General features: G+C 44.5%; 1 long non-coding RNA gene across 1 annotated transcript in view; it reads right to left on the minus strand.

Annotated features, from left to right (window-relative positions):
• LOC131480177 (uncharacterized) overlaps nucleotides 1-22,506 on the minus strand; it is a 116,466-nt gene extending 93,960 nt beyond the window's left edge. The window contains exon 1 of the long non-coding RNA XR_009245298.1: nucleotides 22,409-22,506. This is a non-coding gene — a long non-coding RNA (uncharacterized LOC131480177). The remainder of the gene's footprint in view (nucleotides 1-22,408) is intronic.
• Nucleotides 22,507-27,637: the final 5,131 nt, after the last annotated feature.

Consider the following 27,637-nt stretch of genomic DNA (forward strand, 5'->3'; position numbering starts at 1 on the left):
GGTAGCCTCAATGGCTGGTGCTGCACCAATCTGAAGCCAGGAGCCAGGAACTTCCTCCAGGTCTCCCATGTGGGTGCAGGGTCCCAAGGCTTTGGCTCATCCTCTAATGCTTTCCCAGGCCACAGGCAGGGAGCTGGATGGGAAGTGGGGCCGCTGGGACAGGAACTGGCACCCATATAGTATCCTGGCGCATGCAAGGTGGGATGTTAGTCACTTGCCTACCATACCAGGCCCAATCTGTATGCTTGCAATGGGGGAATCTCAACTGAACTTGAGCTGTGGTTATGCAACAAGGTGGAGGAATCCACCATGGTGGGAGGGTTTGGGAAGGGGTGGGAGAACCCAAGTATCTATGTAACTGTGTCACATAAAAAAAAAAAAAAAAACTTTTCCTTTATAGGCCCGGCACAGTAGCATCATGCTGAAGACCTAGCCTTGCGTGCACCTGGAACCCATATGGGCACCAGTTTGTGTCCTGGCTGCGCTACCTCCCATCTAGTTCCTTGTTTGTGGCCTGGGAAAGCAGTTGAGGATCTGTTTGAGATCCTCAGCAAAGTCTTGGGATCCTACACCTGCATGGGAGACCCATAAGAAGCTCCTGGCTTCCAGCTTTGGATTGGCTCAGTTCTAGCCATTATGACCACTTGGGGAGTGAATTCAGCAGATAAAAGACCTTTCTCTCTGTCTCTGTCTCTTCTTCTCTGTGTAAATCTGCCTTTGTAATACAAATAAATAAATCTTTTTTTTTTCATTTTTATTATATTTTTTGCAATCTTTACATAGTTAATTACGGTAAAAAGGTTCAAGGGCTATAGGAAAGTGGGTAAAACCATTATTTCCATATTGTTTCCTTCATGTATCTGAGGTAAAGGGGGATATTAAGGGAGAAGCCCCACCTAATTTCCCACCCATCCCAGGTCCCTGACGTGGGGCATGCTCCAAGATTCTTGCTCAAGTGTTTCTGATAGTTCAACAGTTATGAATCGCTGCCTATCTCGCCAGTCCAAGCACAATGAGGTCGTTGAAGAATCCACTGATTGACACAGTCCATCATAGAGTCTCTGTTTGCCCAGTATTTCGCTGCCACCATATAGCTGAGGTGGTTGATTGACTCGTTCTGTCCTCTGTCTTTCCATGGTTAGGGTTCTGAGTCTGGCAGTTCGACTGGGTAGATCCCCAAAGAAACTTTGTCTGAGGTGATCCCAGACCAGATTCTTGTACGTACTAGCAAGCACAGGGCTCGGCAGAGTCCATCGCCCCGATTAGCTGGTGGTTGTAATTGCTGGGTTGGTTCTGTTTTCAGCCCTGACTTCCACTGGAACCAATGGGTGTTGCAGTCCAGCCTGGTTCTGCCCAGCACATATTCGGCCCTCACATAAACCAGCAGGGGCTGCAGCCTAGTCGACCCACAATAACCTTTAAAAATTTTTTTTTTCCTTCATTAGTGGGAGGCAGTAGAGTTTTAGTTTAAAATGTCACTTCTACAGTCTGCTTGCCTGGATTTTGTATTCTTTTTAAATTAAACTTCTTTTATATTTTTAATAAGCACGTAAGTGTTGTTTATATTTATTGGGTACAATATGCTACTTTGATACATATATGTGTCAAGCAACAATTTGGGTTTGCGTTTTCAAATGCATTTTATTAGCTGTGTAAGCTTTGAGAAGTCATTTCTGCATGCTTCAATTTTCTCATCTGTAAGACAGGGATATTTGTGGCAGGTTTGTGAGTTAAAATACACAAACAGTACCTGGCATATAATCAGCGTTCAATGCAATATTAATGTGTTGCTCCTACCCACTGACTGCACACTCTTGATTCATTTCATTATAATTAAGACGTCCTACAGGAAGTTGTTTAACACTCCAGGCAGTGCTAGGATTGCCAGGGGGAGCTGACAAAGCAGATGTGGCATCTGCCACTGCGCAGGAACTCCAATGCACTGGGACATAGGCTGAGTAGGGAGGCTGCTGCACACAGGTGTGCATCTCTGGGCAAAGTAGCTCCCTGAAGCCAGGGATCCCACCTTCCAGAGAGGCTCTCAGGTAGCAGCTGGCAGTAGTCAGCCCTCACCATACCCAAGGGCAATTTCGGCCGAGCATGGCAGGGTCCACATTGTAGACTCAGGAAGAGGCATTCCAAGTTACCTCACAAACAAAGTCTCCACTAGTGTTGGGAAGTCAGGGTACATATGGACAGATTTCAATATCTGTGAACTACAGCAGTGACTTGAAATAAGCTTAGCAACTGCAAATCAACATCCCAAATATGTAAGTCATACAAGACCTTGGCTGCTAAGTTTAACTTCCCATTAGAGTTGATGATAGAACTGATCATTTACAAAATGCTTCAGCAGCCCACATCTTAAGAGTCCAATCCCTCCAGCAACCCCACTTTTTACAGTTACTGCCGCTGTCCATAGACTACAGCCACAGAGTTTTCAAACTGGAAGGAAGTGACAGACCCATCCCTTGCTTTGGGTTAGGGTGGAGGAGAGTGACGGAGTTAGGGTCACACAGCAAGTTAATGGTTACACACAGCAGGACTCAACCATAGCATGAAAAGTCATATCTTAAGCAGAGGTCAGCTGTTCGCCAACTGCAAAGAAAGTATAAAAACAAATTCTTGGCTGGAAACTTGAAAGGATAGGTTTGGAATGTTATCTTAATGCACATTACAATCTTGAAGTCTCTCGTCATAGCCAAGATAAAATGCTATGTTTATATTTCATTCATTTCCATGGAAAATGGCTCCTAAGACTAAACATCAAGAATCCTCACTGACACGGTGTGGTTCACACTTCTTTTTGTTTCTTTTCTGACAACAAACTCCATCTTTTCTGAACAAAATCCCCCCCTTCCTGCTCACACTAGTTTTTTTCCCTTTCACTGATACAATTATGTTCCCTATGGTGCTGGAAATTTTTTTAAGACCCTATTTCAGATTTGAAAGGAAAGTCTTATCTTTGTAAGACTTTCAGAAAATCTATCTGGCATGTGGAACTGTCGAGTTTGGAACAGCGCCACCAATTTTATGTTAACATACTATCTAAAGTGCACTATGCTCTGGCAAATGGACCTCTCCATAACCAGGAAGATTAGTGCCCAGCCCCCACAAAAAATAGCTTTTAATTTTTAATTATCTCTTCAGTATACTACCTGGCAGGAGTTAGACATTTCAAAATCTCACATGATTGTTCAGCTCTTCAGAGAGGTTTACCCTCACGTTCCCAACAATAAATCTACTGGACACTATCAGCCTATTCACAATAGTGGTAGTTGAATGTCGGTGTTCAAAACAAAGATTCAGGAGCCATTCTAGTCAGGGTCAAAGCCCAGCTTCACCAGTTATGTGATGTTGGTAAGAATATTCAACCTCTAGGAAGTGGGAATGGTATTTGTGCTTGGCTCTGCCAGTTATTGTAAGGATTAAAGTAGGTAACACGTGTCAAGTACTTGGAATACTACCTGCTACATTAGTGCTTAGCAGATGCCCTATCATTAGCATTTCATTTTTTAACCATAGCAGGGGTGAGAAAACATATTCTGCCAAGGGATATTGGGATATTTATAATAGGCTATACACAATTATCAACTTAAAAATTAGCCTGCTATGGATGTATGGAATTTCAAATCCCAACTGCAGTTCCCCTGGCAGGGCCAGACTTGGTAATTTTGTGTGACTTTTATGACCCATACGCCAGATGTTCCCCATGCTTGCTATAAAGTATAGAACCTCCCAGTTTTAATTTTCAAAAGATTTGTTTATTCATTTGAAAGTCAGAGTTACACAGAGAGAGGCAGAGACAAAAAGAGATCTTCCATCCATTGATTCATTCCCCAGATGGCTGGACTGGCTGGGACTGGGATAGGCTGAAGGCAGGAGCCAAAAGTTTCATCCAGTCTCCCACTTGGGTTGCAGGGGCCCAACCTGCAACTTGGGCCATCTTTTGTTGCTTTTCCCAGGCCATTACCTGGGAGCTGGATCTGAAGCAAAGCATCTAGGACACATGATGACTTCACCCACTGCACCACAATTTCTGGCTCCCTCCACTCCTTATTTCTTTAAATTTTCCCCATGTAATTATTCTTTGTTAGAAGAGCAACAAAATAATATTGAAAGGGTGGGTGTTTAGCTTAGTAGCCAACATGTGAGTGAAGGCACCTAAATTATATATGAGAATATCTGGGTTCAATACACAACTGGCTCCTTACTCCGGCTACCTGCTAATCCAGACCCTGGAAGACAGCAGAGATGGTTCTAGTAGCTGAGTCCCCACCAGCTACTTGGCCTTGGCTCTGGACCAACACTGTCTATTGCAGGCATTTGGGGAATGAACTAGTGATGGGAGCTCCATCCATCCATCTATCTCACAAGAAAATAAGTCAATTTTTAAATTTTCAAAAAAGAGTGACAGTAGCATATTCTCTCTCTCTCCCCACCACCCTTCCCCTACCTGTCCCACACACAGAGTGGTAAAGAGCTCAAACTCTAGAACCAAACTGCATGAATCTAAATCTCCCCTCTACCAATTAAGAGAAGTTGACGTAAGATAAATTACTTAGCACTTTAGCCTTTTTATTTTTGGAATGGGGATGCCAGTAAGTATTTGGTTTGTGGAGTTATGAAAATTAAGTAGGTTAAATTTGGAAAAAAATGCAATGGTATCTAGTGTGTAACAATTTTTCCATATTCTTTCATAATTAAAAAAAAATCTGTGTCTGAGAATTCCAACATGGGAACAAACCCACCAAGACCATTTGTCCCATCTGGAGTGCTCTGGGCTATTGCAAAGTTTCAGAATCTTAGTTTGGCTTTCCCATTTTCCCAGTGCTTCTGAGGTCTGTCTAGTGCTGCCAAAGGCATCAGCCCTGTGGACAACCTAGTTTCATTACCTTCCTGTCACTTTCAGCTCCCAGGTTCGAGTTCACTTTTCGGGAGAAAGGGCTGTCCTTCCTACTTCCAAACCATTTTAATGTGATCCAGTTATTTGGCAGGGGGAAGCCTGGGGAGGATGCGATTATCAGTACTGCCAGAAGCAATCTTGGGTTTTGCACTGGGTGTGATGGGCAGCCTCACACTCAGTGGCTCAGAGAGACAAAAGTTTATTTCCCACTCAGGCTGCCAGTCTTTCACATTCAGCAGAACTTCTGCTCTACATTACAGGGGGCGGAAATCCCAGCAGTTGGAGCTCTGCTCCTAAAGGAAGCATTCAAGAGCAGCACATCTCAATGCTGCTCACCTTTAACTGACCACAGTAAGTTACACCACCAACCCACACCCAACTCCCATGGGGGGTGGGGAGGGACGGTGGGGGGAGGGAAGATTATGCTGAGAAAGGAGCACTGGGAACAGCATTGAAATTCTCTCACAATCACGGCTTGCTTTCTTTACCAAACGTGATAAGCATCTTTATGTTCTTAAATTGAATTGATAAATACATCATTTTAAATGTTTATCTGCTTTATTTTCAATTACTTGAAAGGCAGAGTGACAGATATAAAAAGACCTTTCATCCACCGATTCACTCCCCAAATGCCTACAACGGCCAGGACTGAAGTAAAGCAAAGCCAAGAGCCCAGATCTCTAGCCAGGTCTCCCACATGGGCGGCAAGGGCCCAAGCACTTGAGCCATCATCTTTATAAAAAGCTTTATTGTAGAAATCTCAAACATATACAGGATAAAAGAAATATAAGACATAAGACATAGAAGATAATAAATGCTCATAACTATCAGCTTAATGCTTGCCTAATAGTATAGTTGAGGAGGATTCAGACACATTTTATCATTACATATTCCAAACAGACCAAGTTTAAAATGTTGAGAGCTTTTAATTGTACAGGCAAAAAAAATATGATTATCATTTGACTATAGAAAAAATAAAGAATGAGTGAATTTTAATAATTGTGCATTCCAAAGAGGAATGGAAGTACCAGCAAAGATACTGAGATACTGATGTGTACAAATGTAGAACAGCAGGTAGTTCTGTTCAGCTACTATGCAGGGCGTCAATGACTCATGAAAACAGAAAGGTAAGTAACAAGCTCACGACACAGGGCTCTGAACGCCAGACTGAGCTGCGCTCACTAAGGAATAGAAAGCCACTGAGAAAACCGCAGCAGAAAAAGAAAATAAATTCAGGTTTAGTGGGTATCTACCATGCAATGTGTTAGATACTAGGGATATCAAAATGAACAAAACACTTCATGCCTACAAGTATTTTACTGCCTACTAGCATAATTATTGTAAGTACACGGAGGAAAACTGATTTAGACCAGGGGTGGGAAACTTTGTATTGGCCTAGGAACATTTGGATAGGTTTAGTATCATCCCTAGGCATATAAAATAATCAACTTAGAGTATCTTGCTGGGCCCTGCCAGATAGCCTAGTGGCTAAAGTCCTCGCCTTGCAACCACCAGGATCCCATACGGGTGCCAGTTTGTATCTGGCTTCTCCACTTCTCATCCAGTCCCTACGTGTGGCGTGGAAATGCAGTAGAGGATGGCCCAAGGCCTTGGGACCCTGCACCCATGTGGAAGATCCAGAAGAAGCTCCTGGCACCTGGCCTCAGTTCAGCTCAGCTCCAGTCATTATGGCCACTTGAGGAGTGAACCAGTAGACTGGAGATCTTTCTGTCTTTCCTTCTCTCTGTAAATCTGTCTTTTCAATGAAAAAATAAATAAATAAATCTAAAAAAAATTACCCTGCTGTTGAATTTTGAGTCCTACCCGCAGTTACCTTGGCCAGACCAAATGATTGGGTGGACCTTGTATGGCCCAGGGGACAGATGTCCTCACTCCTGATCTCAACCACAGTAGAAAAGACCAGACCCCGATGTGAAGAAACTTGAAGGTGACTGCAATGGTCCAAGCAAGCACTCAAGGTCAGAACCAAAAGACCAGCAGTAAGAATGAAAATAGAGTGGAGTGGGAGGCATTTTGGAGGTCTAGATTGTAAACGATTCCAATTACCCTAAAATGTGGAGTAAGGTAAAGACCCAGAGATCACTGGAAATAAACATGAGAAACAAGAAAAAATAACACCATTAATACGCATGGAGTTATCACAAAGGGCACTTGGCTTGGGGAAAAAGGAGATACATCTGGTTACTTGCATTCAGTTTGAGTATAAGCTGGTGCAGGCATCCAACAGCAAGCTGGAGAGGGAGGCCAGAAAGCAGAGTCCTTGGTCAGTGGTGATAGGTGGCAGCATCTGCAGAACTCAGGTGCTGCAGAATCACAGTTGTTTTAGATACAGAATGAGCATATGAAATCACAGGATTATCCCTGAAAGAATGCAGTGTACAAGACTACTCCATCACGAAGTCCTGTCCTGTCATGATAAACAGGGCTCTGACCTTACAGATCCACTGCTTTATGTCTTGGAGGACTTTTAGCTCCAGCATCCACCTGTCTTAGACCTAGACCACACAATACCTTACCTAACAAGGGCTTACCAGGGGCATGCCTTACAGCTGACAGAGGTGGTCCAGGACTGTAGGGGAAAGGGATGAGAGCCATTCAGGTGAACAGGAAAATGGCACAGTACTCTGAACAGCAGGTGATCTGGCACCAGACCAAACCAATGAGATGTTCATGAATCTCTTGAAGTCTAGCCATGGGATGTGTGTATGTATACATGTGTACACATGTGTGCATGTATGTGCATGCCCACACACCTTTACCAAATTCATATAGTGGGAATTTGGAATAAAAAATTCAACATGGACAAGTCAACACTGTTGCTTGGTGTGGAAGCTGTGATGTTCATGTGGTAGGGTGATTGATTAATATGTCAAATTGGTTCCCTTTTCCCTCATTTCATTCAGGCCAAACTTGGTCATGATTGTCTTGAAAAATTTAGACAGGGGGCAAAAATGGGCATATTCTTTTCTGATACAAGTTTTTCCCTCTGGTGCTTAATGCCATTGAACACTTAAAATTGTTCATTTGCAACGACATAGATGGACCCAGAAGACATAATGTTAGTGAAATAGACCAGGCCCAGAAAGGCCCATATCACTTGAATGCGCTTGTGTGGAAAGTTGATCCCACAGAAGTTAAGAATAGAATCAGTAGTTGTCAGAGGATCACAGTGGGAAAAGAAAGGGACAATAGGCACAACTTCAGAGGAAGACAGGACAGTAATAGTCCAAGTCCAAATGCACAGGAGAGTGAGAACAGAACCCAAGTATTTCAGACGAGATCTGGCGCATTCAGGGTGTTATGGCCATAGACCTCAGTTATTGTGTATTCCAAAACAGCCAGAAGAAATGAGGCCTGGATGAGAAGAGGAGACAGTTACACTAATTACCCTGATTTAATCATCACACCATGTTTATATATATCAAATCAGAAAACACACTCCTTAAACAAACTTTTCACATCAGCCAATTGTAAAAGGAGAAAATAAAATGGTTCGCATGGTAGTTTTTGGTATGTATGTTTCAACGACAACTTTAAAATTCAATGAAAAGCAACATTGTTGGCCATATTCTGTTCTAATCTTTTTTTTTAAGTTGTACACCTTGAGGGATCATGAAGCATGTTCTGGCAAAGGAGGGCTATGATGGGCCTAGGGGAAGGGGCAACATCCAGCAGACAGGGAGGAATCATCTAGATGAAATGTAGCCCTGCTTCTTGATAGGTTCTGGGTGGGCAGCACCTGCTGGGGAGGAGTTGTGTGCACCTGCAGGCGGTCTGATCTCTACCTCTCCAAGGAATATGATAACATTTTTTGCACTCATGAGAGTCTTTGTTGAAACTAACTATTCCCCCACATGATTCATCGCCTGTTATAAAGCCCAGTCTTATGGGCTCAAGAACCCTCGAGAACAGGGTAAGAACTGGAATTCTCAGAGTGGTAGAACAGAGCTTTCCTCCCTAGGGGGCCCCTGGATTTGTCAAAATCAAGAATTCCAGAGATGATAGATATTTTCCCCATAGGTGGGAGTCACGTCTGGGCTAACCCGCATGAGTCCTACAGTTGGCTTATGTAGACTTAGAGGTTATAAGGAAGAGTGTTAGAGAGTGAATGCAGGAGACTTGAGGTGTTTTATGAAAAATAAAGGGTTGTGAGCCCAGCAGCATGGCCTAGCAGCTAAAGTCCTCACCTTGAACGCCCTGGGATCCCATACGGATACCGGTTCTAATCCCAGCAGCTCCACTTCCCATCCAGCTCCCTGCTTGTGGCCTGGGAAAGCAGTTGAGGTTGGTCCAAAGCCTTGGGACTCTGCACCCGCGCGGGAGACCCAGAAGAGGTTCCAGGTTCCCAGCTTCAGATCGGCGGCCGTTGCGGCTCACTTGGGGAGTGAATCATCGGAGGGAAGATCTTCCTCTCTGCCTCTCCTCCTCTCTGTGCATCTGACTTTCCCATAAAAATAAAATAAATCTTAACAAAAATAGAAAAGAAAAATAAGGGGTTGAGTTTGATGTCTCCAAGACCAGTTTGGGATTTGGCCTGGACATATTCAAGCCAGCTGGCCTTATCAGCCATACATAGTACAATGGCTCTGGTTGTTGTGGCCATAGAGGGACTAACCAGTGGGTGGGAGATTCAAACTCTGCCTCCCAAATAAAAGTAAATCTTAAGCAAACAAATGGACAAACCTACTGCACCAGAGAGGCTTGAACCAGGAGTATCTCTTAATGCTTCCCTACAGCTCCTTAGAGACCAAACACAAGGAGAAAATTCTGAGTTAAGACACTGCCTAGGGCCTGGTTCTATGGCTCAATTGGCTAAATTCTGTTCTTGCAAGTGCTGGAATCCTATATGCACACCAGTTCATGCCCCGGATGCTCCACTTCCCATCCTGCTCTCTGCTCGTGGCCTGGGAAAGCAGTAGAAGGTGGCACAGAGCCTTGGGACATTGCACCCATGTAGGAGAAGCTCCTAGTTTCAGATCAGCTCAGGTCTAGTTGTTGCAGCCCCTGGAGAGTGAACCAGAAGATAGAGGATCTTTCTTGCTGTCTTTCCTGTCCATAAATCTGATCTTCCGGGCAAGTCCTGTCAGACTAGACCATAGAAACATCTGGAAAGTACAAGATCCAGGGATGGGAGTGGACCCATTAAGGAAACTGTGGGTACCTCTATGATGGGCTGCAACTCCCACTGGTGAGCATGAAAACCAGGGCTGGGAGCAGGCCTGGCTAGATAGGCAGTGGTTCCCATCAGCAGGAGTGTGGGCTGGATAGGGGGTTGTTTGGGTTGAGCTAGGCTCTAACACCCATTGATGTGTAAGAGAGTTGAATGCGATGTAGGACAGACTAGCCCAGTCTGTTGCACACATTGGCAAGCTAGGAGCATGCCTAATGGGGATTAATGGATGCCACTCTGACCGGGCTACAGTTCCTGCTGGTTTACATGAGAGCAGAGTGTGTGGTAGACAGGGTTAGGCTGGCTCACAACATTCATTGATTTGCATATGAGAAGGGACTGGATACAGAACTGACCAGGTGAGAGCATCTCATCAGTGTATGACGTGGGTGGTACAGTGAGCTGCATCCCACACTGGCTGGCACACACAGGAACCAGATTGGGATCACCTCTGGTGAAGTTTCTTTGGGGACTCCCCCGAACTAGATTGCTTGACTAAGAACTTCAACCACAGTGAAAAATCACAGGATCTGTGGTCTGACCATGGAGTGCATGAACCAGAACTGGGTCTCCACGATTGCTGAGGCCTGTGCAGGGGACAGTATGCCCAGATGCTCATGGGGGACATACCAATTAGTTCACTGAGGTCTGCAGAGAATATCTAGTAGTATGGAGAGCTGAACAAATTGAACAGTTCTCCTGGACAAGTATCTGGGCAAGCTGCGAAACCCTAAAGTAGATTATAGCAGCTAATGGACCTTGGAAGGATTTCTGCAACCTTGGAGCAATGAAATCAACAGCATCTCAGAACTATCAAAATCACTTACACACTGGGCCCAGTATCGTGGCCTAGTGGCTAAAGTCCCCACCTTGAATGCACCGGAATCCCATATGGGAGCCGGTTCTAATCCCAGCAGCTCCACTTCCCATCCAGCTCCCTGCTTGTGGCCTGGGAGAGCAGCCGAGGACGGTCCAATGCCTTGGGACCCTGTACCCACATGGGAGACCTAGAAGAGGTTCCAGGTTCCCGGCTTTGGACCGGCGCAGCACTGGCCATTGTGCTCACTTGGGGAGTGAATCATTGGACAGAAGATCTTCCTCTCTGTCTCTCCTCCTCTCTGTATATCTGACTTTGTAATAAAATAAATAAATTTTTTTTAAAAATTACTTACACAGCTTTCTTGGAACATGCTCCACATTGGGGACCCTGGAATGACATCGGACAGCCTCCCTCCATTTCTGGGTACTGACGCGGTTAGGCTGCAGGGTGTGGCCCTCTCCCCTAGTCTTTCCACTTTCCCCAGACACCAGAAAAAAAAAAAAGATTGGAGGCAGTTGTCTTACCCACTCTCCCCTATTCTTCAACCCTCCCCACCCTAATGGGTGATCCACATGGGCATGCATCCCTCTCAACTATGAAGGATCATGAGAAATAAACTGAATTTATTATTTAAAAAATAAAAATATAGGAATAGCGATTTCCCCATTTAACAAAACATGTTGGAAAAATCTGATCTGCCTTTCTAATAAAAATAAATAATTTTTTTAAAAAGACACAGCATGTGTTCTCTAATCTCTATGAACATTTCCTAAATTTCCTCCGTCTGGGAAGTCCTCCTGCACCCTTTCCCCTACTGAGCTTCTACCCAGCCTTCAATACTCTAACCTTTGATTACTTGTCTTCTACAACACCTATATACTGGTACAAAACAGACTTGCCATTTGTAATGTAAATACTATTTGGAAGTCTATATTACCCAAGGACAACTCCTTTGGGGCAGGAACTGGGTTTTGTTGTGTATGTCCCATTACCTAGCACAACACCTGGAACCAGTCAGTCAGTTGTGGCTGAACTGTCAGTCATAGCCCAAGAAACACCATCCTCCCAGGCATAGCTGCACATGCGACCCGTGATATCGGATTAAGTCAGATTTCCTCATAAAAATATTGGACCGAGAGCCACAGGGATAAGGAATCAGAATGTATGGAAATTCCCAAAGAACTGTGGCCTCCAAATGTTGACCTTGAGAAAAGAATGAGAAGTACTGGCAGTTTATGTGGGAGGTAGAGGCATAAGTGAGGAAAGCAAGGTTAGGGAAGAAACAACAACAACAAAAAAAAAAAAAAAAAAAGGAGAAAAGCCCATTAAAATGTAGTGACAAACAGGTTACCACACTGGAGAACTGAAGTTGAATTCTTCCAGAGATGACCTGAGAAACCATGTAAGACATACCTCAGCGAAACAGACAGACTAGAGCGTTTATTCAACAGCTACGTGCCTCCATGTAGCTGTGGTTGCACCTGCTTTCCTAGTGCAAAAGAAAGTTTATGCAGAGGCATAGAGATATGGTTGCTGGGACAGGAAGTTGCCAGCCTGGAAGAGACTGTATAACACTACTACAGGTAAACTCCATGTGAGCCAGAGAGCCTGGGCAGGACATCAACAATGCCTACTGCAGTAAACCAGGGTCCAAGTTCTGGAGTGACAAAGGCCTGGTCATCACAGCACAGGACCTCCCCACCCCCACCCCCGGGCACTGTTGCCATAGAGAACTGAGCAATATTTTTACAGTGGCAATGACTCTTTCTGTTCTGGCCATCATTGCTTCTAGCTCTCACACAGTTGTTGGTCAACCCTCCTGAGATGTGCTGATCTATTTAGAGCCCTACAGAGGTCAAAGGATGCACCTGTCTCTATTAGGTACCCTGTTCCTCCATCTAAGGTCTCAGAGGACCTAGAATTCTGGAAAACACACACTCCAATGCCCAGCACAAGACTTCTATTGCTTTTCAATAGCCCCTTGAATCATCATCTGCAGATGTTGAGTCAACAAGTCTGGGTCAAGACCATCTGCCAGAACACAAGCATGACGGCAGTGCTCAGGAGGACAGAGTGGAATAAACAATAGAGATCACAAGATGCGCTCAGCTCACCACAGTAAGCTCAGCTCATTGCCTGGGTGTGGCTGCAGTCCTGTTTGGTAACTCTTATTGGCCAAGAACCCCAGGTACAACTTTCTTCCTCTTGTTTTGTGTTAGTTTGGTTTCCATGATCACAAGATATCTGGAGCAGGCAAATTCTAGCGAGTAAACGGGTTTAGCAAGTTTACACTTCTGGAGACCCAAGGGCAGGACACCAGCATCAGCTCAGCTCCAGAAAAGGCCTCGTGATGGGCAGCAAGGGCACTTTCTAAAAGACAGGCCAAACTATATGTTAGAGGACGGCCTCCCACAAGCAACCCAAGGGCACAAGTCCACTGACCTAAGACCTCCCACTGGGCCCCACCTCTTAAAGAATCCACACTGAGGACCAATACCTTTGGAAAATGATCACATCTGCAGCTCTCCACAGCTGAGCATATAGAAACTAGGCAAATCCAGAGGGTTTTTTGTTTTGGGAAAAAACATTCCAGACACAAATAATTCTAGAATGAACTTGTATTAAGGACGTTAATATTGTCTGTCATTAAAAGTACTTCCTGGGTCTGGCATGGTAGCCTAGTGACTAAAATCCTTGCTTTGCATGTGCTGGAATCTCATATGGACGCTTCTTTGTATCCCAGTGGTCCTACTTCCCATCCAGTTCTCTGCTTGTGGGAAAGCAGTAGAGGATGGCCCAAGGTCTTGGGACCCTACACCTGTATGGGAGACCAGAAAGAGGCTCCTGGTTCCTGACTTTGGATCGTCTCAGCTCCGGCCGCTGCAGTCACTTGGAGAGTCAATCATCAGACAGAAGATCTTTCTCTCTCTGTCTCCCCTCCTCTCTGTATATCTGACTTTCCAAAAGAATAATAAAATAAAATAAATCTTTAAAAAAATACTTTATTTAGGGGGCCAGTGTTACGGTATAAAGGCTTAAGCTATTTGCTACCTGCGATGTTGGCATCCCACATCAGCACTGGTTTAAGAATATTCCAGTCTAGCTCCCTGATAACGTGCCTGGGAAGGCAGTGCACGATGCCCTTAGTCCTTGAGCCCCTGCCGCATGGAATTCTTCCATGGATTCCACATGGAAGACCCAGGTGGAATCCCTGGCTTCAGGATTCGGACTGATCCCATTCCAACCACGATGGCCACTTAGGAAGTGAACTAGTACAGGAAGGAGCTCTTCCCCTCCACTGCCACCACCCACCCCTGCACGATCATCTCTCCCTTCTTGCTGTGACTCTTCCTTTCTAAATAAGTAAATCTATAAAAGAAATGTACTTCTGTTTAAACTATCCCCTGTATTTAAATCAGCCTGAAAGGCTTTCTGTTCCTTTGCCACCAGAAAACCCTCATAACTAATAGAATTTATGCACACACATGAATGCATACACAAATTCATGCATACATTATATATACACATCTACACATAAATATGCACCAACATGAAAAAAGCAAGAGAGAACTTTTTAGGGAACTAACTCACACAAGTGGTGAGGGTACCAAATTCAGGTTTTTACAGGGTAAGCCCACAGGCTGGAAACGCAAGGAAAAAGGTACAGTTGACCTCTCAATGCCATCCACTAGCTGAATTTCTTCTTCCTTGGGGGAGGCCAGTATTTTTCTAGTAAGCCTTCAGGTAATTGAATGAGACCCACCATATCTGCTTTATTCAAAATCTGCCAATTTAAACAATAATTTCACTTAATACCTTCACAGAAACATCTGAATTATCATTTGACTACCTGTCTGAGCAATGTAACGTAGCCATTCTGACACACAAACTAACCAGTACACTACTAACCTCATCATTAGCAGTGACTGCCAAGAAGAGAGTGGGGAGCCACACCTACTCAGCAGGCAAGAGTGCTCCTATGAACTAGTAATGTGCTCGGAGCACAGAAAGGAGCAGATACGTGCTTGCTGTTCCTGCTAGTGAACTTTGGTTTCTAGCCACTCAATAAAGAACAAGTGACAAATATTGTTATTAAACTTAGGACCAGCTGTGATTCAAATCAGGTTCAAATGGAATCATTTGACCTTAACCAGGCAGGCTGAGCAAATCCTCTTGTGTATCATTACACCAGCAAAAGAATGCTTCTTCTATTTATGTATGTCTGATTGCTCCCAAATAATCTCTTTCCACTACTAGAATTCATCACATGCTCATGAAGCAGACGATGGCATCATTTTTCCCAAAAGACTTCTGTGTTTCCTTTTAGTTAAGCATGTGTTGGTTACTCAGCTGCCCATTATTTTACCAGGGTGCTATACTCTGGTGTTGATGATGATGTTGTGGTTGTGATGATGTGGCTGTTATGAAATGATGTCAATGCAGAAAACAGTAACATTATTTCAACCCCAAACAGCCTGTATCTCAAGCAATAAGACATTGTGAAGTAACCAATGAACCAACAATCGATATGAGTCAGATTGCTTATGATCTACATCAAGAATTGTAAAACCTAACAAACTTGTAAAGCCCTATGACACTTGGATATGGGAGGGAGGGCAGAGAAATCTTACATCACCCCAGTAGGTGTGGTAACTCACAGAAAGCAGTCTCGAGTCAGCATTAGACAATAGCAAAACTACAAAGACATGTGGAGGGAATCTGGAGCAATCCTAACAACCTCTTAACAGGAGGTCATACGCATAGAGTCGGTGGCAGACCCTAGAGCGGAGCAGGGGGACAGGAGGAGGCTTGTGTCCCAACCCTGAAGACTCCCGGAGCCTCACCAAGGACTATCAGTACGACCACCGAGGACTACATCCCTACTGCCAAGGAGACCACGGGAGAAAAGGAGTGCCTTCGGAGGCCAGGAACTCTGAGGTCGCCCACCCCCATTTGGACCTACAATATGGGATGGAAGAAGCCCAATTCCTGCCTTGCAGGATTCAGGGACATCGGTGCGACAGCCAGGATCCCTGGACGGTCCGCGGAAACAGAAGAACAGTAAGCTTCCTTCGGAACTAGGGAGGGGAGCTTCCTCTGGCCCTTGCCTGCTTCCAACTTTGGGTCCCCACTCTCTTTTGTAAGGACCATCAGGATTGCTCCAGAAACCTCTCATAACAAACACGAACAAACAAGTTAGAATAGACAGACAGAGAACAGATGGGAAGGCTTGAAAGCAGACAGGAAGTGGCCAGCCGGGATGCACTTGTGACTCACTGGGTGGGACACACAGATCAGATACTCCTCTCTGGGGTGTTGAGGATTTCTCTGCACACCCCTCCCAAAAATATTCACCTGAACTGTTGACATTTGTCCTGTTAAAGTTATAGAGTTGGACTACCCGAAAAACAGCCAGGTTCAGCGAAATCACGCTTCAATGCTATAAAATGCTAAATACTAACATTGAAAAAGACAAGAGACAGCTGAATAGCAATCTATAGCCATTTTAAGGTATATAGACCATGGTTGAATGTAAACCAAAGTTGAAATGTCTATGGGGAAGTCACAGGTTGTGGTTGAGAACATGCATTTTCCTAGTAACATATTGGTTAATCAATACCATGTCAATTAATGCCATAATGCTGTAAATGGTTGTAAATATTGGGTTGAGTTTTTTACTTGATTGGGATGATACTCTGCTGGTTCTGCCTTTGGACCAGAGATGGTCTCACCAGGAAGCCATTGAATTTGCCAGGTCGATTAGATGCTGGACTTTACGATTGGTCAAAACCTCCAATGAAAGAATCTCAACTGAGTTTGAACTATGGAAATACAGCGGGGTGGAGCAATCCACCGTGGGAGGGGGAGGGTTTGGGGAGGGGCGGGGGGAATTCCAGTGCAAAAAAAAAAAAATGTGTGTCACATAATGCAATGAAATTAATAATAAAAAAAAAAAAAAAAAAAAAGAATGCTTCTTCTAGTAGCTTCACTGGCAACATCTCTAACATAGCAATAACCCAACTGTCCATTAACAGCACCCTCCAAATGAAGAATACTATGCTGGGCATGAATGTTTGGCCTGGTAGTTACCTGCCAGCTGGGATACCCATGACTCCTATCTGAGTACCTGGGATAAAACCCTGGCTCAATTACTGATGTCAGCTTCCTGCTACCACACATTCTGGAAGGCAGCTAGTATCCAGATAGCCTGGATAGTTGAATCCCTGCCACTCATATGGAAGACCTAGACTGAGTTCCGAAGTCCTGGCTTTGGGCTGGTCCGGGGGAGTGAACCTGCAGATGGGCGTGTTTTATTTCTCTCTCTCTCTTTCTTTCTTGCTCTTTCTTTCTTCTTTCTCTTTCCTTCCTTCCTTCCTTCCTCCCTCCCTTCTTTCTCTCTCTCTCTCTCTGCCTCACAAATGAATACACAAATATTGGGGGGAGTGTTTCACAAAGGAAAAAACTACACAAGGTGGGTAACTCTCATAGATCCAATGAGTCTTGAGCTATGTATTATGGGGGGAAATAAATTGCATTGATTTAAAAAATTTTGCACCAAAACAAGCTTATCTCTTAATTCCAGTTTCCAATAAACTTAAGGACCAGCCCCCTATACATGGCTGAGTAAAAATAAGCCAGACACAACAGAACAGTGCATTCATTCTATGTGTATGTTGCTCAAAAGTGAATAAAACTAAGCCATATTCTATATAGATGCATGCTTAGACATTAAATAATTGTTTAAAAAAGGAAAGAAGTGGGGTCAGCATTGCGGCATAGTGGGTAAAGCTGATGTCTGTGATTCCTGAATCGCATATGAGTGGAGGTTCGAGTCCCTACTGCTCCACCTGTGATCCAGCCCCCTGCTAATGACCTGGGAAAGCAGCAGAAGTGCTTAGGTCTCTGCCACCCATGTAGGAGACCAGGAGGATGCTCCTGGCTTCAGTCTGGTTCAAGCCTGGCTGCCGTGGACATCTAAGGAGTGAACCAGCAGATGGAAGATCTCTCCCAGTCTCTCACTCTAACTCTTCCAGATAGATAAATAGATTATTTTTTCTAAATATTTATATTTGCTGGAAAGTCAGATATACAAAGAGGAGGAGAGACAGAGAGAAAGATCTTCCATCTGCTGATTCACTCCCGAAGCAGCTACAATGGCCACAGCTGAGACAATCTGAAGCTAGGAACCAGGAGCTCATCCGGGTCTCCCACATGGGTACAGGGTCCCAAGGCCATGGGCTATCCTCTGCTGCTTTCCTAGGCCACAAGCTGGGAGCTGGATGGGAAGTGGGGCTGCTGGGATTAGGATCAGCACCCACATGGAGTCTGGTGTGTGCAAGGCAGACTTCAGCTGCTAGGCCACTGCACTGGGCCCGATAATTTTTTTTTTTTAAACAAAAACCACCAAGTAGTTCCCATGAAAGTTATGCAGGAGGTCATCTCTGAGAACCTAATAGAAGCTTTGGTGCACACTAACTCACATTCAACTTCTTGACTTGGGTATTAACTTTGTGACAGCTATGAAAGCACATTCTAATGTGAGTGTTTTACTTCACAGTCAACAAATCTACATACTCTACATACAATGCAATCCTCATGCCAGGCCAGAAGTCCAGAGAACCTCGCAAATTGCTGACCCTGACTCCAACTAACGGCTGGCCAGGAGTACAGTGTCTTCACCTCTCTGCACTGCAGCCTCTCCTGTCTTGCCTCTTCCACCAGAACAAAGGTCTGCAGTCGAGGGCCATGATTAGATTTATAATACGTCCAACCTAACAGTTGAGAGTTTTAAAATTCATTCTCAGCCAAACTCGCAAGGCAGCTGCACGGCAAAATGAATGTCACTCCGGGGATCAAAAGCCTAGAAGGTTTTCGGGGGGAAGGTTCAGTGGGGTGTGCACAAAGGCCTCTCGGGAGCCACCGGGCCTGCTAGGGGATCAAGTGTCCATCTGCTTCACCATCAGCTGGCAGGGCCTGGGACAACTGGGCTTCGGGAGCCTCCCAGAGCCTGTGCAGAAATCCCGGCCCCGAGGGCAGACTCTCACGACCCGCACTTGGGGATCTGAGGCTTTACCTTCACAACACAGCTTGAAAGGAGTTAGAGAAAAGGCAGAGTGACTAGGAGGGCAGGTGCCAGAGGTTTCCTTCTGACTCTTATAGTTTTTAATACTTACAAATGTGTGGTTACATATGCTTTCTTCCCTCTGGAAAACAGATTCCACACCCCACCCCCGCCGCTGCCTGGGGAATAACAAATTTCATACAGAGACCTGAAAACCTCAAGGGAAACGTACCAAGCTCCACACACCTCGAGTCGGCCTGGCTGTCACAGACCCTGGTTTGGGTCAGGCTGTTTAAACTTCTCTGGAACAAGCATTTATCTATGGCGGGGTCATTTTATAGATCCATTAAATCTACATTTTCTCTTGGGCTCTTTTCCCCAGCTCCCCTCAACCCCGCTCTAGTCACACTCTCTAAGCCCCCTCCCCTTAAGCCCCAGAAATAAATCTCTACAAACTGCCAAGTGTTCAATCAGGCTTTTACTATATCTCTTTGCAATTAGAATGAATTTACTGCTTGCTGAGACGAGGGGGAACTGTGCAAGGTACTCCTTGGATAAATAGAGCGCAGTGAGAAAAGTCGAGACTCTGTAAAAATTATCTCTGAGAATTCAACAAGAATCAAGGTCACGGGAACCGCTACATACCAGGGAATGTTAATTAATGGGCCTGCAGCTGGTGGTACCACTTGGCGGCTCCACTCCAGCTGCTGGCTCCATATTTCTCTCGTTTGTAGGACCATTCTTGGACCAAATCCCATCTCTCTCTCCCTTCTCTCTCTCTTTTTTTTTTCTCCAAGTACAGAAAGTACATAAGTCTATCCTGGAAGCATGCCAGCCCTTCAGAGAACGAAGGAAAGTGTTGTTTCTTTGCTATTTTTATCTCCTTTTAACAGAAAGGACACTCTATCGCCTCTGGAGCAGGATGCCTGGTAATCAGCGTGCAGGCCGTGGGCTGAGGTCACCGTGCTGGCGCTGCGTCCACGGGAGTTGTCCTGAAGATACAGAGCAGAATGGGGGCACGTGCGTCCTGTCCACACAGATGCAGTGACCCTCTGTGACTGCACGCCTCAGGCGAGGTAAAAATGCAGTCAGAGGGGGTGCAGAGGGAGGGGCAGGAGACAAACGAAAGCAAAGAAGACTCTGATAGAGGAGACAGAAAGTATTTCCAGTGTCAGGAGAGTTTATACCATTTAAACCTGCTGGGAAGCATTAAATGGCACCATGCATGTAAACCACTTAGCACACTTAGCTGGGACACAGGCAACTATTGTTAATTATAATACAGTGTGCAGGCGCGAATGTCCACCACCAGCCCTCCCTTGCAACTGCCTCAGGACCTGGATCATGTTTAAAAGGGCGTCACTCTGGCTAAGCACCGACTTCCTGGGGTAGAGAAAGATCTGGGTTTCAGTCCTGCTCAGCCATAAGTAGCTGTGATACCAGCCAACCTAATTTGGCACCAACACCTCAACTTTATCATCTGTAGAATGGGACTACTGAGAAGATTTACGCGGTAAACTTCCATGATTATAATTAAGGTCATGATAACTGTTCCCATAGGGAAACAAGAGAGGAAAGAAGCAGAGTCAACGTTGCGGGTGAGGGAGAGGCAGCTTGAAGAGCAGTTCTCTGAAACAGTCAACACGGTCCCATCTGCCTGTATTGCAACTGGCCTTGTTTTTCTCCTCCTTTGGCAATTGTCTTCCCTTCAGTGTTACACAGTGGAAGGACTGGGCGTTCTTCCATACAATGATAGACACATGAATCTCGCCCAGAAAGAACAGGGAAAATGCCTGACGCTGCTTCTTTAAGGAATTCTCCAGGTAGTCGTCAGCCATGAACTCCAAGCTAGGAGGCCCAGGATGGCTGCCCCACTCCACCCTGGGCCAGGCGGCCACTGTGCACTGCACCAGGGTCAGCTCATCGAGGAGGGAGAGTCAGCTTTGCTGAACCCTTTAAGGAAAGAAGAACGCTCTGCAAAACGCTAAATGTTCTGCATGATTATTTCCAACTGTAAAGTGATATTGGGCTTTTTAAAAGGCTAGCGGAAGTCTTCTGAAATAAAGGAATATGGACTTAAAGGAGATCTCAGGGGATTGGACTGTTCCTCTCTTTGAAGAATTTCAAGCAACTCTAATCTGCCCTTGGAAAGCTCTGTGGGTTGCATTTTGGCAAAGTGTCAGTGCCTTCTCCATGGAACTGATGCTGTGTGTCCCTTTTAGTCCCCATTTGGGGAAACATTTAGAGAAGAAAAAAATGAAACTTGAATTTAAAGAATAGGACTATTCAGAGTGAAGAAATGGCTCTTGAAAGGTTTCAAAGTCTTTTTACAAGTTTCATTTGCATGTAAGAGAACGAAATAGACATAAATCTTGGCTGCATGCACAATCATAATGGTAAGACTGTAAGAGCTCAAGTTCCTCGCTGTTGGTCTTCTGATCACAGAATGCTTTACAATATGCAAATTGCATAATCTCATATAATAGTACTACACTGAGCAATAGCTTATTAGGAAGTTGAAGTAAAAACTTCCTTAAAAAAATCACCTTGGTGAAGAACTTGAACTCTAGATCCAGGTTTGCATCTGAGTATCTTCTCCACACCCCTTCATCATCTTTAACCTGTCATGAGATCTATGCAGGCCTAGTCACCCAGCCTCAGTTTCTTTATCTATGAGATTAGAACACTGCCTTCCTGGCTTCCTTTTGGAGGTTGGTTAATAAACTCTCCAAGGTCAGGCCTGTATCAAGTGGTCAATATTCCTGGAACAGAATGCAATTAACCTGAATGAAATACAGAGCCCATGGAAATACTGCTGACACCCTGTCCATAGCATGAATGCATCAGACAAGTACTATGGGGGATGGTTTTAAGTGACAATAGGTAAAGGAGAAGTGCAGAATATTTACAAAGTTGCAGGTGGCCTGGAAGAGCAGGCACATTCCATAAGGGAGTACCTGGTTCAAATTCCCAAATCCCAGCCACTCTGTTTAGCTTGCTGCTAAATGTACATCCTTGTAGGTAGCAGGTGGAAGAGACCCAAGTGCTTGGATTCCTGCCATCCTTGCAGGAGATCCAGATGAATTCTGGTTCCTATCTTCAATCTGGCCCAGCCCTTGCTGTTGCTGGCATGTGGGGAACAAACCAAAAGATGGGAGATCTCTCTCTTCTCTGTTGTACTGCCTTCCAAATAAACAATGCTGTAAGATGAAGTTGGAAAGCAATAAATTCAAAGATTTTTTTTTTACTGAGAAGCTTTTTGCCTTTTTTCATTTACTAAAATGCTTAGGGAGTACTGAAACTTTGTTATTTATGAAACCATTGCTCTGGTTATTCTGTATTATTTTAATTCATGACCTGTTCAAAAAAAAACTTAGTTATTAGGCTGCAACTAGCTGTTGACTCCTTAAAATCATTTTAAATGTTTACCTCATTTTTCTGGAATCCAGAAGCATGCTCTTCTGTGTGGTTGCCAGCTGAGCTGGAGAGCTGGCTTGCTCAGGCTCTCAGTATCCATCCTCCCAAACGAGCAGCAGCAGCAGGCAATCATGACGTGTGTGTCCTCCACCTGACAGAGAACGCATGGCAAACATCATGACATGTTCCTCTGTGTGATGCTCCATCAACATGGAGGGTCAGATAAGTAGATGACTTATGCGAACACTCCTCAAGATATGTTTAGGAGGATCATGGCATGGAGAGTTAAGCTGCTGCCTCCAATGCTAGCCTTCCATGAGTGCTGGTTCCATGCCCAGCTGCTCCATTTCTGATCCAGCTCCCTGCTAATGTGCCTAGGAAAGCAGTAGAAGATGGCTCAAGTCCCTGGGCTCTTGCATTTATTTGTGGGAGACCTGGATAAAGCTTTTGGCTTCATTCTAGTCCAGCCCTGGCCAAGGCAACTATTTCAGGAGTGAAACAGGGTGGGGGTGGGAGAGAATGTTCATTCATTCTCTCTCTCTCTTTTGCTTGCTCTTTCTCTCCCTCCCTCCCTACCTCCCTCCCTCTCTTCCTTCCACCAAAACACTAGTTCACAATGTGCTACAGTGTTAGAGCCAATACTGTTGGTGGACACTCCTAACCAAACACTTGGAACAGGCAAGGGTCTGGGAAAGAGTTATCCTTCCCCATGTCCCATCTCTGGACTCTGACTTCCCTGTGAATATGGAGTCTCAGTGTTGAGTTTTGAGATGCCTGGTTTGATCTGCTGATTACTATAAACCCTGGGGCTGGGAGCAGCAGCCTAGAAGCACAGTGTTTTACATTACTTGGCAAGAAGAGATTTCTTGAGGCAGTAGGAAATGGTCATTTGTCCTATCCCCTGTTTCCTTATCTCATTCTTAAAAAGCAGTATAGTAATAGCTACAACAGCAGTCCATACTCATACACCTTCATGAATGCTAGGCTGGTTGTTCTCCGTGCTATGAATACATGCATGCATTGAATCTTTCAACAGTCTTATGAGGCAGGCATTGTTATTAACCCATTTTACAGAAGAGGAAGTGGAGGCAAAGTCAAATAGTCAGCAAAGATCCAAAATTTTCACCTAGAAGTCTACCTCTGAAATCTATCTCAGTGCACTTGACTGTTGAATAGTCGAAATGAACACCGTTGAATCCTGGTCCTGCTCTACCACTCAGTAGTGACAAGATCTTGGATGGGCCCCTGAAACTCTGAGCCTCTGCTTCTGAAAATGTCATGGGAATGATAAAACATCCCAATAGAGTGGCTGTTGAGATGTAAGCGGAATGACAAATGTGTCTTGGTACAGTGTCTGTAACTTTCTCATGGCTCAGTAGATGGGTGTTGTGTACACCAAGGTGCCAACAGGTTGCACCTCAACCCAGCTCTGACATCAGGTACAGAAGGTAAGGGCTGGATGGAGTGGGCAAGCTCCTGCTGACCACAGCACCATACAACCACTCTGGGTTTGGAGAGGAGGGACGCTCACTGAAAAATCTCCAGTTTTCCAAAAGAGATTAATCAAAGTATTGCATTCAGAAAGATATGTGTGCTTCTGGTTCCTCAGAGGCAGTCTGGCAGGTCCAGCCACTCCTTTAGTCTCCCTCTCACTCCCTCCATCCCCCCACACACATTTGTTGCACCTGGCTTAGCATCGCTGCAGAGCCACACAAGGATCATCACCTGTACCCAATCCCAAGGCCTCCAGTTAGCCACCTGTGCGATGAAGCTGATACCGGATGGGGGAACATGGAACCTGAGGGGCGTCCCAGCCCACCTAGGTAGCCTTTGTGTGAATGGTGAGAGGTTACAGGTCACCAACCTAGGCTGGGGGAGAGGTGGCTAATCCAGCCAGACTTAAAACAGACCCTGCAGGAAGAACATGAAGAGAAGACTTACTAAAAGCAAAAATAAGGTAATACCTACAATAGACTTGTACTCGGCTATAAAAAGGCATGATGTTCTTCTTGATTAATGCGGCAGCAGGGGTGAACCTTTAAAATAAAGTGCTAAGACAAAGAAGCCAGGTACACAAGGTCATTGATTGTACCATGATATTTCAGAGAAAGGCAAAGTTAAGTTACTGTGGTGTAAACAGTTTTCTGAAATCCGTACATAGTTTTTCCATCTGTGCCCTTCCATAAACTTTCTGAAGGCTCTTGATATGTATGGATGTCAAGTCCCTTTGCCCCAAAATAACCTCTTGATTCTGTTTTCCATGAACTTTTGGAAGTCTTCTTGCATGATTCCACGTATATTAAATATTTTAAAAGATGCACGTGATGGAAAGCAGATCAGTGATTGTAGGAGCTGAAGGGAGGAGACATGGGAAGTGATGGCCAGTGGGGAAGGGGCTTCCTTTTGGGTGGTAACAATAACCTTGGGCTATGTAGTGCTGATAGCTATACAACACTGGTGGGCATAAACCCACCACTGCATCATATACTTTGAAATGCCAAAATAGATTTAATGTGAATTTTTTCAGAAAAAAAAAAAGTAGCAGGATCTGGCGCAATAGCCTAGTGGCTAAAGTCCTCGGCCTTGCACGTGCTGGGATCCCATGTGGGAGCCAGTTCATGTCCTGGCTGCTGTACTTCCCATCCAACTCCCTACCTGTGGCCTGGGAAAGCAGTCAAGGATGACCCACAGCCTTGGGACCCTGCACCCGTGTGGGAGACCCAGAGGAAGCTCCTGGCTTCAGATTGGTTCAGTTCTGGCCACTGAGGAAGTGAATCAGTGGATGGAAGATCTTCCTCTCTGTCTCCCCTCCTCTTTGTATATATGACTGTTAAATACAAATAAATAATTTTTTAAGAATGTAGCAAAAATTCCAACATTTAAAAACAAATATGAAAAGATTATGAATGTTTAAACCAGCATTCTTTGTATTTTCTGCATAATCTAAACTTTTCTACAATGAACATGTATTTTTTGAATAGGTTTTATTTTGAAATAAAGATAGGTTCGCCAGAAGTTATAAGACTAGCATAGAAAGATCCTGGGTACTATTTTCCCCAGTGGTTACGGTCCTGCATAACAATAGTACAAATGAAAATCAGGAAGTCAGTATTGTTACAATGTGTATATGTGGTTCTATGCCATTCTACCAGTTTGTGTAACTATCACTGCAGGAAAGATATGAACTATGTCCTTACGATGCTACCTTCTGCAATCACACCCTTCCCTGCTACTCATCAGTCCCAACCTGTGGCACTGTTCTTCATGTTGGTAATTTTGTCCTTGAAAGACTGTTCAACACATAGAATCCTAGAGTGTGCAGACTTTCCACTTAGCCAGTGAATCCAGGTTGTAGCATAAGTTAGGAAGCTGCTCTGTTTGTTGAGCAGTATTTTATGTTTTGGATCTAGGCTTTTAAAACTATAGCTGGTATGAACATTCACGGACAAATTTTCATTTTTCTGGGGGTGAATATCCAGGCAAGTCATTGCTGATTTAAATAAGTGTATATTTACTTTAAGATACCATCCAACGCATATCAAGAGAGGCAGTGCCATCGGCATGGCAATGCAGCGTGACCCAGTGTCTTTGCACCTTTGCTGCCATTGTTTTTCACTTTGGCTGCTGTAATAGGTATATAACGCCTCCTGGTCTTGATTTTCAATTCCCTCATGGTCTTGTTATAAGAAGATTCCTTAAACCATTAAAGCTTTGGAGGTCAAATGCACACAGAAACTGGGTACCTGTCCCAAGGCTGCATTCTCTCTCATTGTAAACTAACCCTGAGTGGAGTTGCAGAAGACTCTGGATCCAGACGAACTCAGGATGCTGTTTTTCAGTCCAATTCAGTCAGACCCCCGAGGCCTTCTGACCCAGTCCTGTTCCCACTGAAGCCAGGTCAGTTTCTGTCTGGGCTAATCAGACACCAGCTCTGTTCCCATGATGATTCCCAAACCTATTCTGGAACAAAAGATTTGTCTAAGCAACCCCTGATAGTTCAGATCACAACTCCATAGAGCTCTGGAATTGCAGACTTTATAACACTCAAATGTGGCAAGAAAACTGTACAGTGACCTCAAGGGTACTTACGTCTGGTTACCTGATGTTCCCTGGACTCTATGGAGTTCAGTTTCAGATCCTGCCGACCATGGCAAAACTGTGCAGAGGAGGATCCCATGGGTCCATTAAACTTAGTAGTGCACATTTAAGCCAAGTTGAAAACAAAACAAACAACCAAAAAAAAAAAAAAAGCAGAAATGATTCACATTTTGGGCCACTCCCAGAATCAGAACAGGGTCTTTGAATTCCAGTCCACAATGTCATTTTTATGGGCTAGCAAATGAGACTCGTAAGAAAACAGAATTGAGGCATAGAAAATTACTCAATTGGCTACAGTGTAGTCAATCACACAGCCAAGGAGTATATAACCTCTGTAACCAGGCACAGCTCAGTTACTCTGATTAAACTCTGTCTATAGCACCACACTGAGATGCTTAGTCCAAATCTACAGCCTCTAGAGTTCCAACAGTAGTGATGCTGAACATCTCTTGTGCTTGTTGAACTTTTGTGCGTGTTTTTCAGTGAAATCTCTTCATATCTTTTGCCCAGTTTTAATCAGATTGTCTTCACCGTCGAACTACCTGGCAGGTAGAAGTTCTTTGTCAGATTGGATGGCTTGCAAAGCATTTGTAGCTTGTCTCCTCATTATCTTCACAAGGTCTTTCCCCAAGCAAAAGTTTAATTTTGATGAAGTCTAATTCACTGATCTATGGATTGCACTTTTGGTGTTGTCTAGGGACACTTTCTTCCTCAAGCCCTAGATACCACAGATTTTCTCCCACATGTCACTCTAAAATGCATAGTTACAAATTACATTTTCAAATAGAATCTTTCTGTTTCAAATATAAAATGCAGATCCACGGTAGACTATCTGGAATATTCAAAACAAATTCCAGAGGGAAAACTATACTCAATAGGAATATCAACATCCTAAAATGTTCTAGTATTCAGTGCCAGCACTTACAGATTTCATAAACATACGACCTTCTTGGTTGAAGTGAGAGGCAAAGAGAAAGAGCTCCCAATCTCTGGTTTGGGCTCCCGAATGCCTGCCAGGACTGGGCTGGTTCGATTCTAGCAGCAGGAGACTCAAGCCAGTGTCTCCAGGGGATGATAGGAACTCATGTACTCAAGACAGGTACCCCCCCTGCATTAGCAGGAGGCTGGAATCAGTAATAGGGC

The sequence above is a fragment of the Ochotona princeps genome, chromosome 4 (genome assembly GCF_030435755.1).
Source record: "Ochotona princeps isolate mOchPri1 chromosome 4, mOchPri1.hap1, whole genome shotgun sequence".
Lineage (NCBI taxonomy): Eukaryota > Metazoa > Chordata > Mammalia > Lagomorpha > Ochotonidae > Ochotona > Ochotona princeps.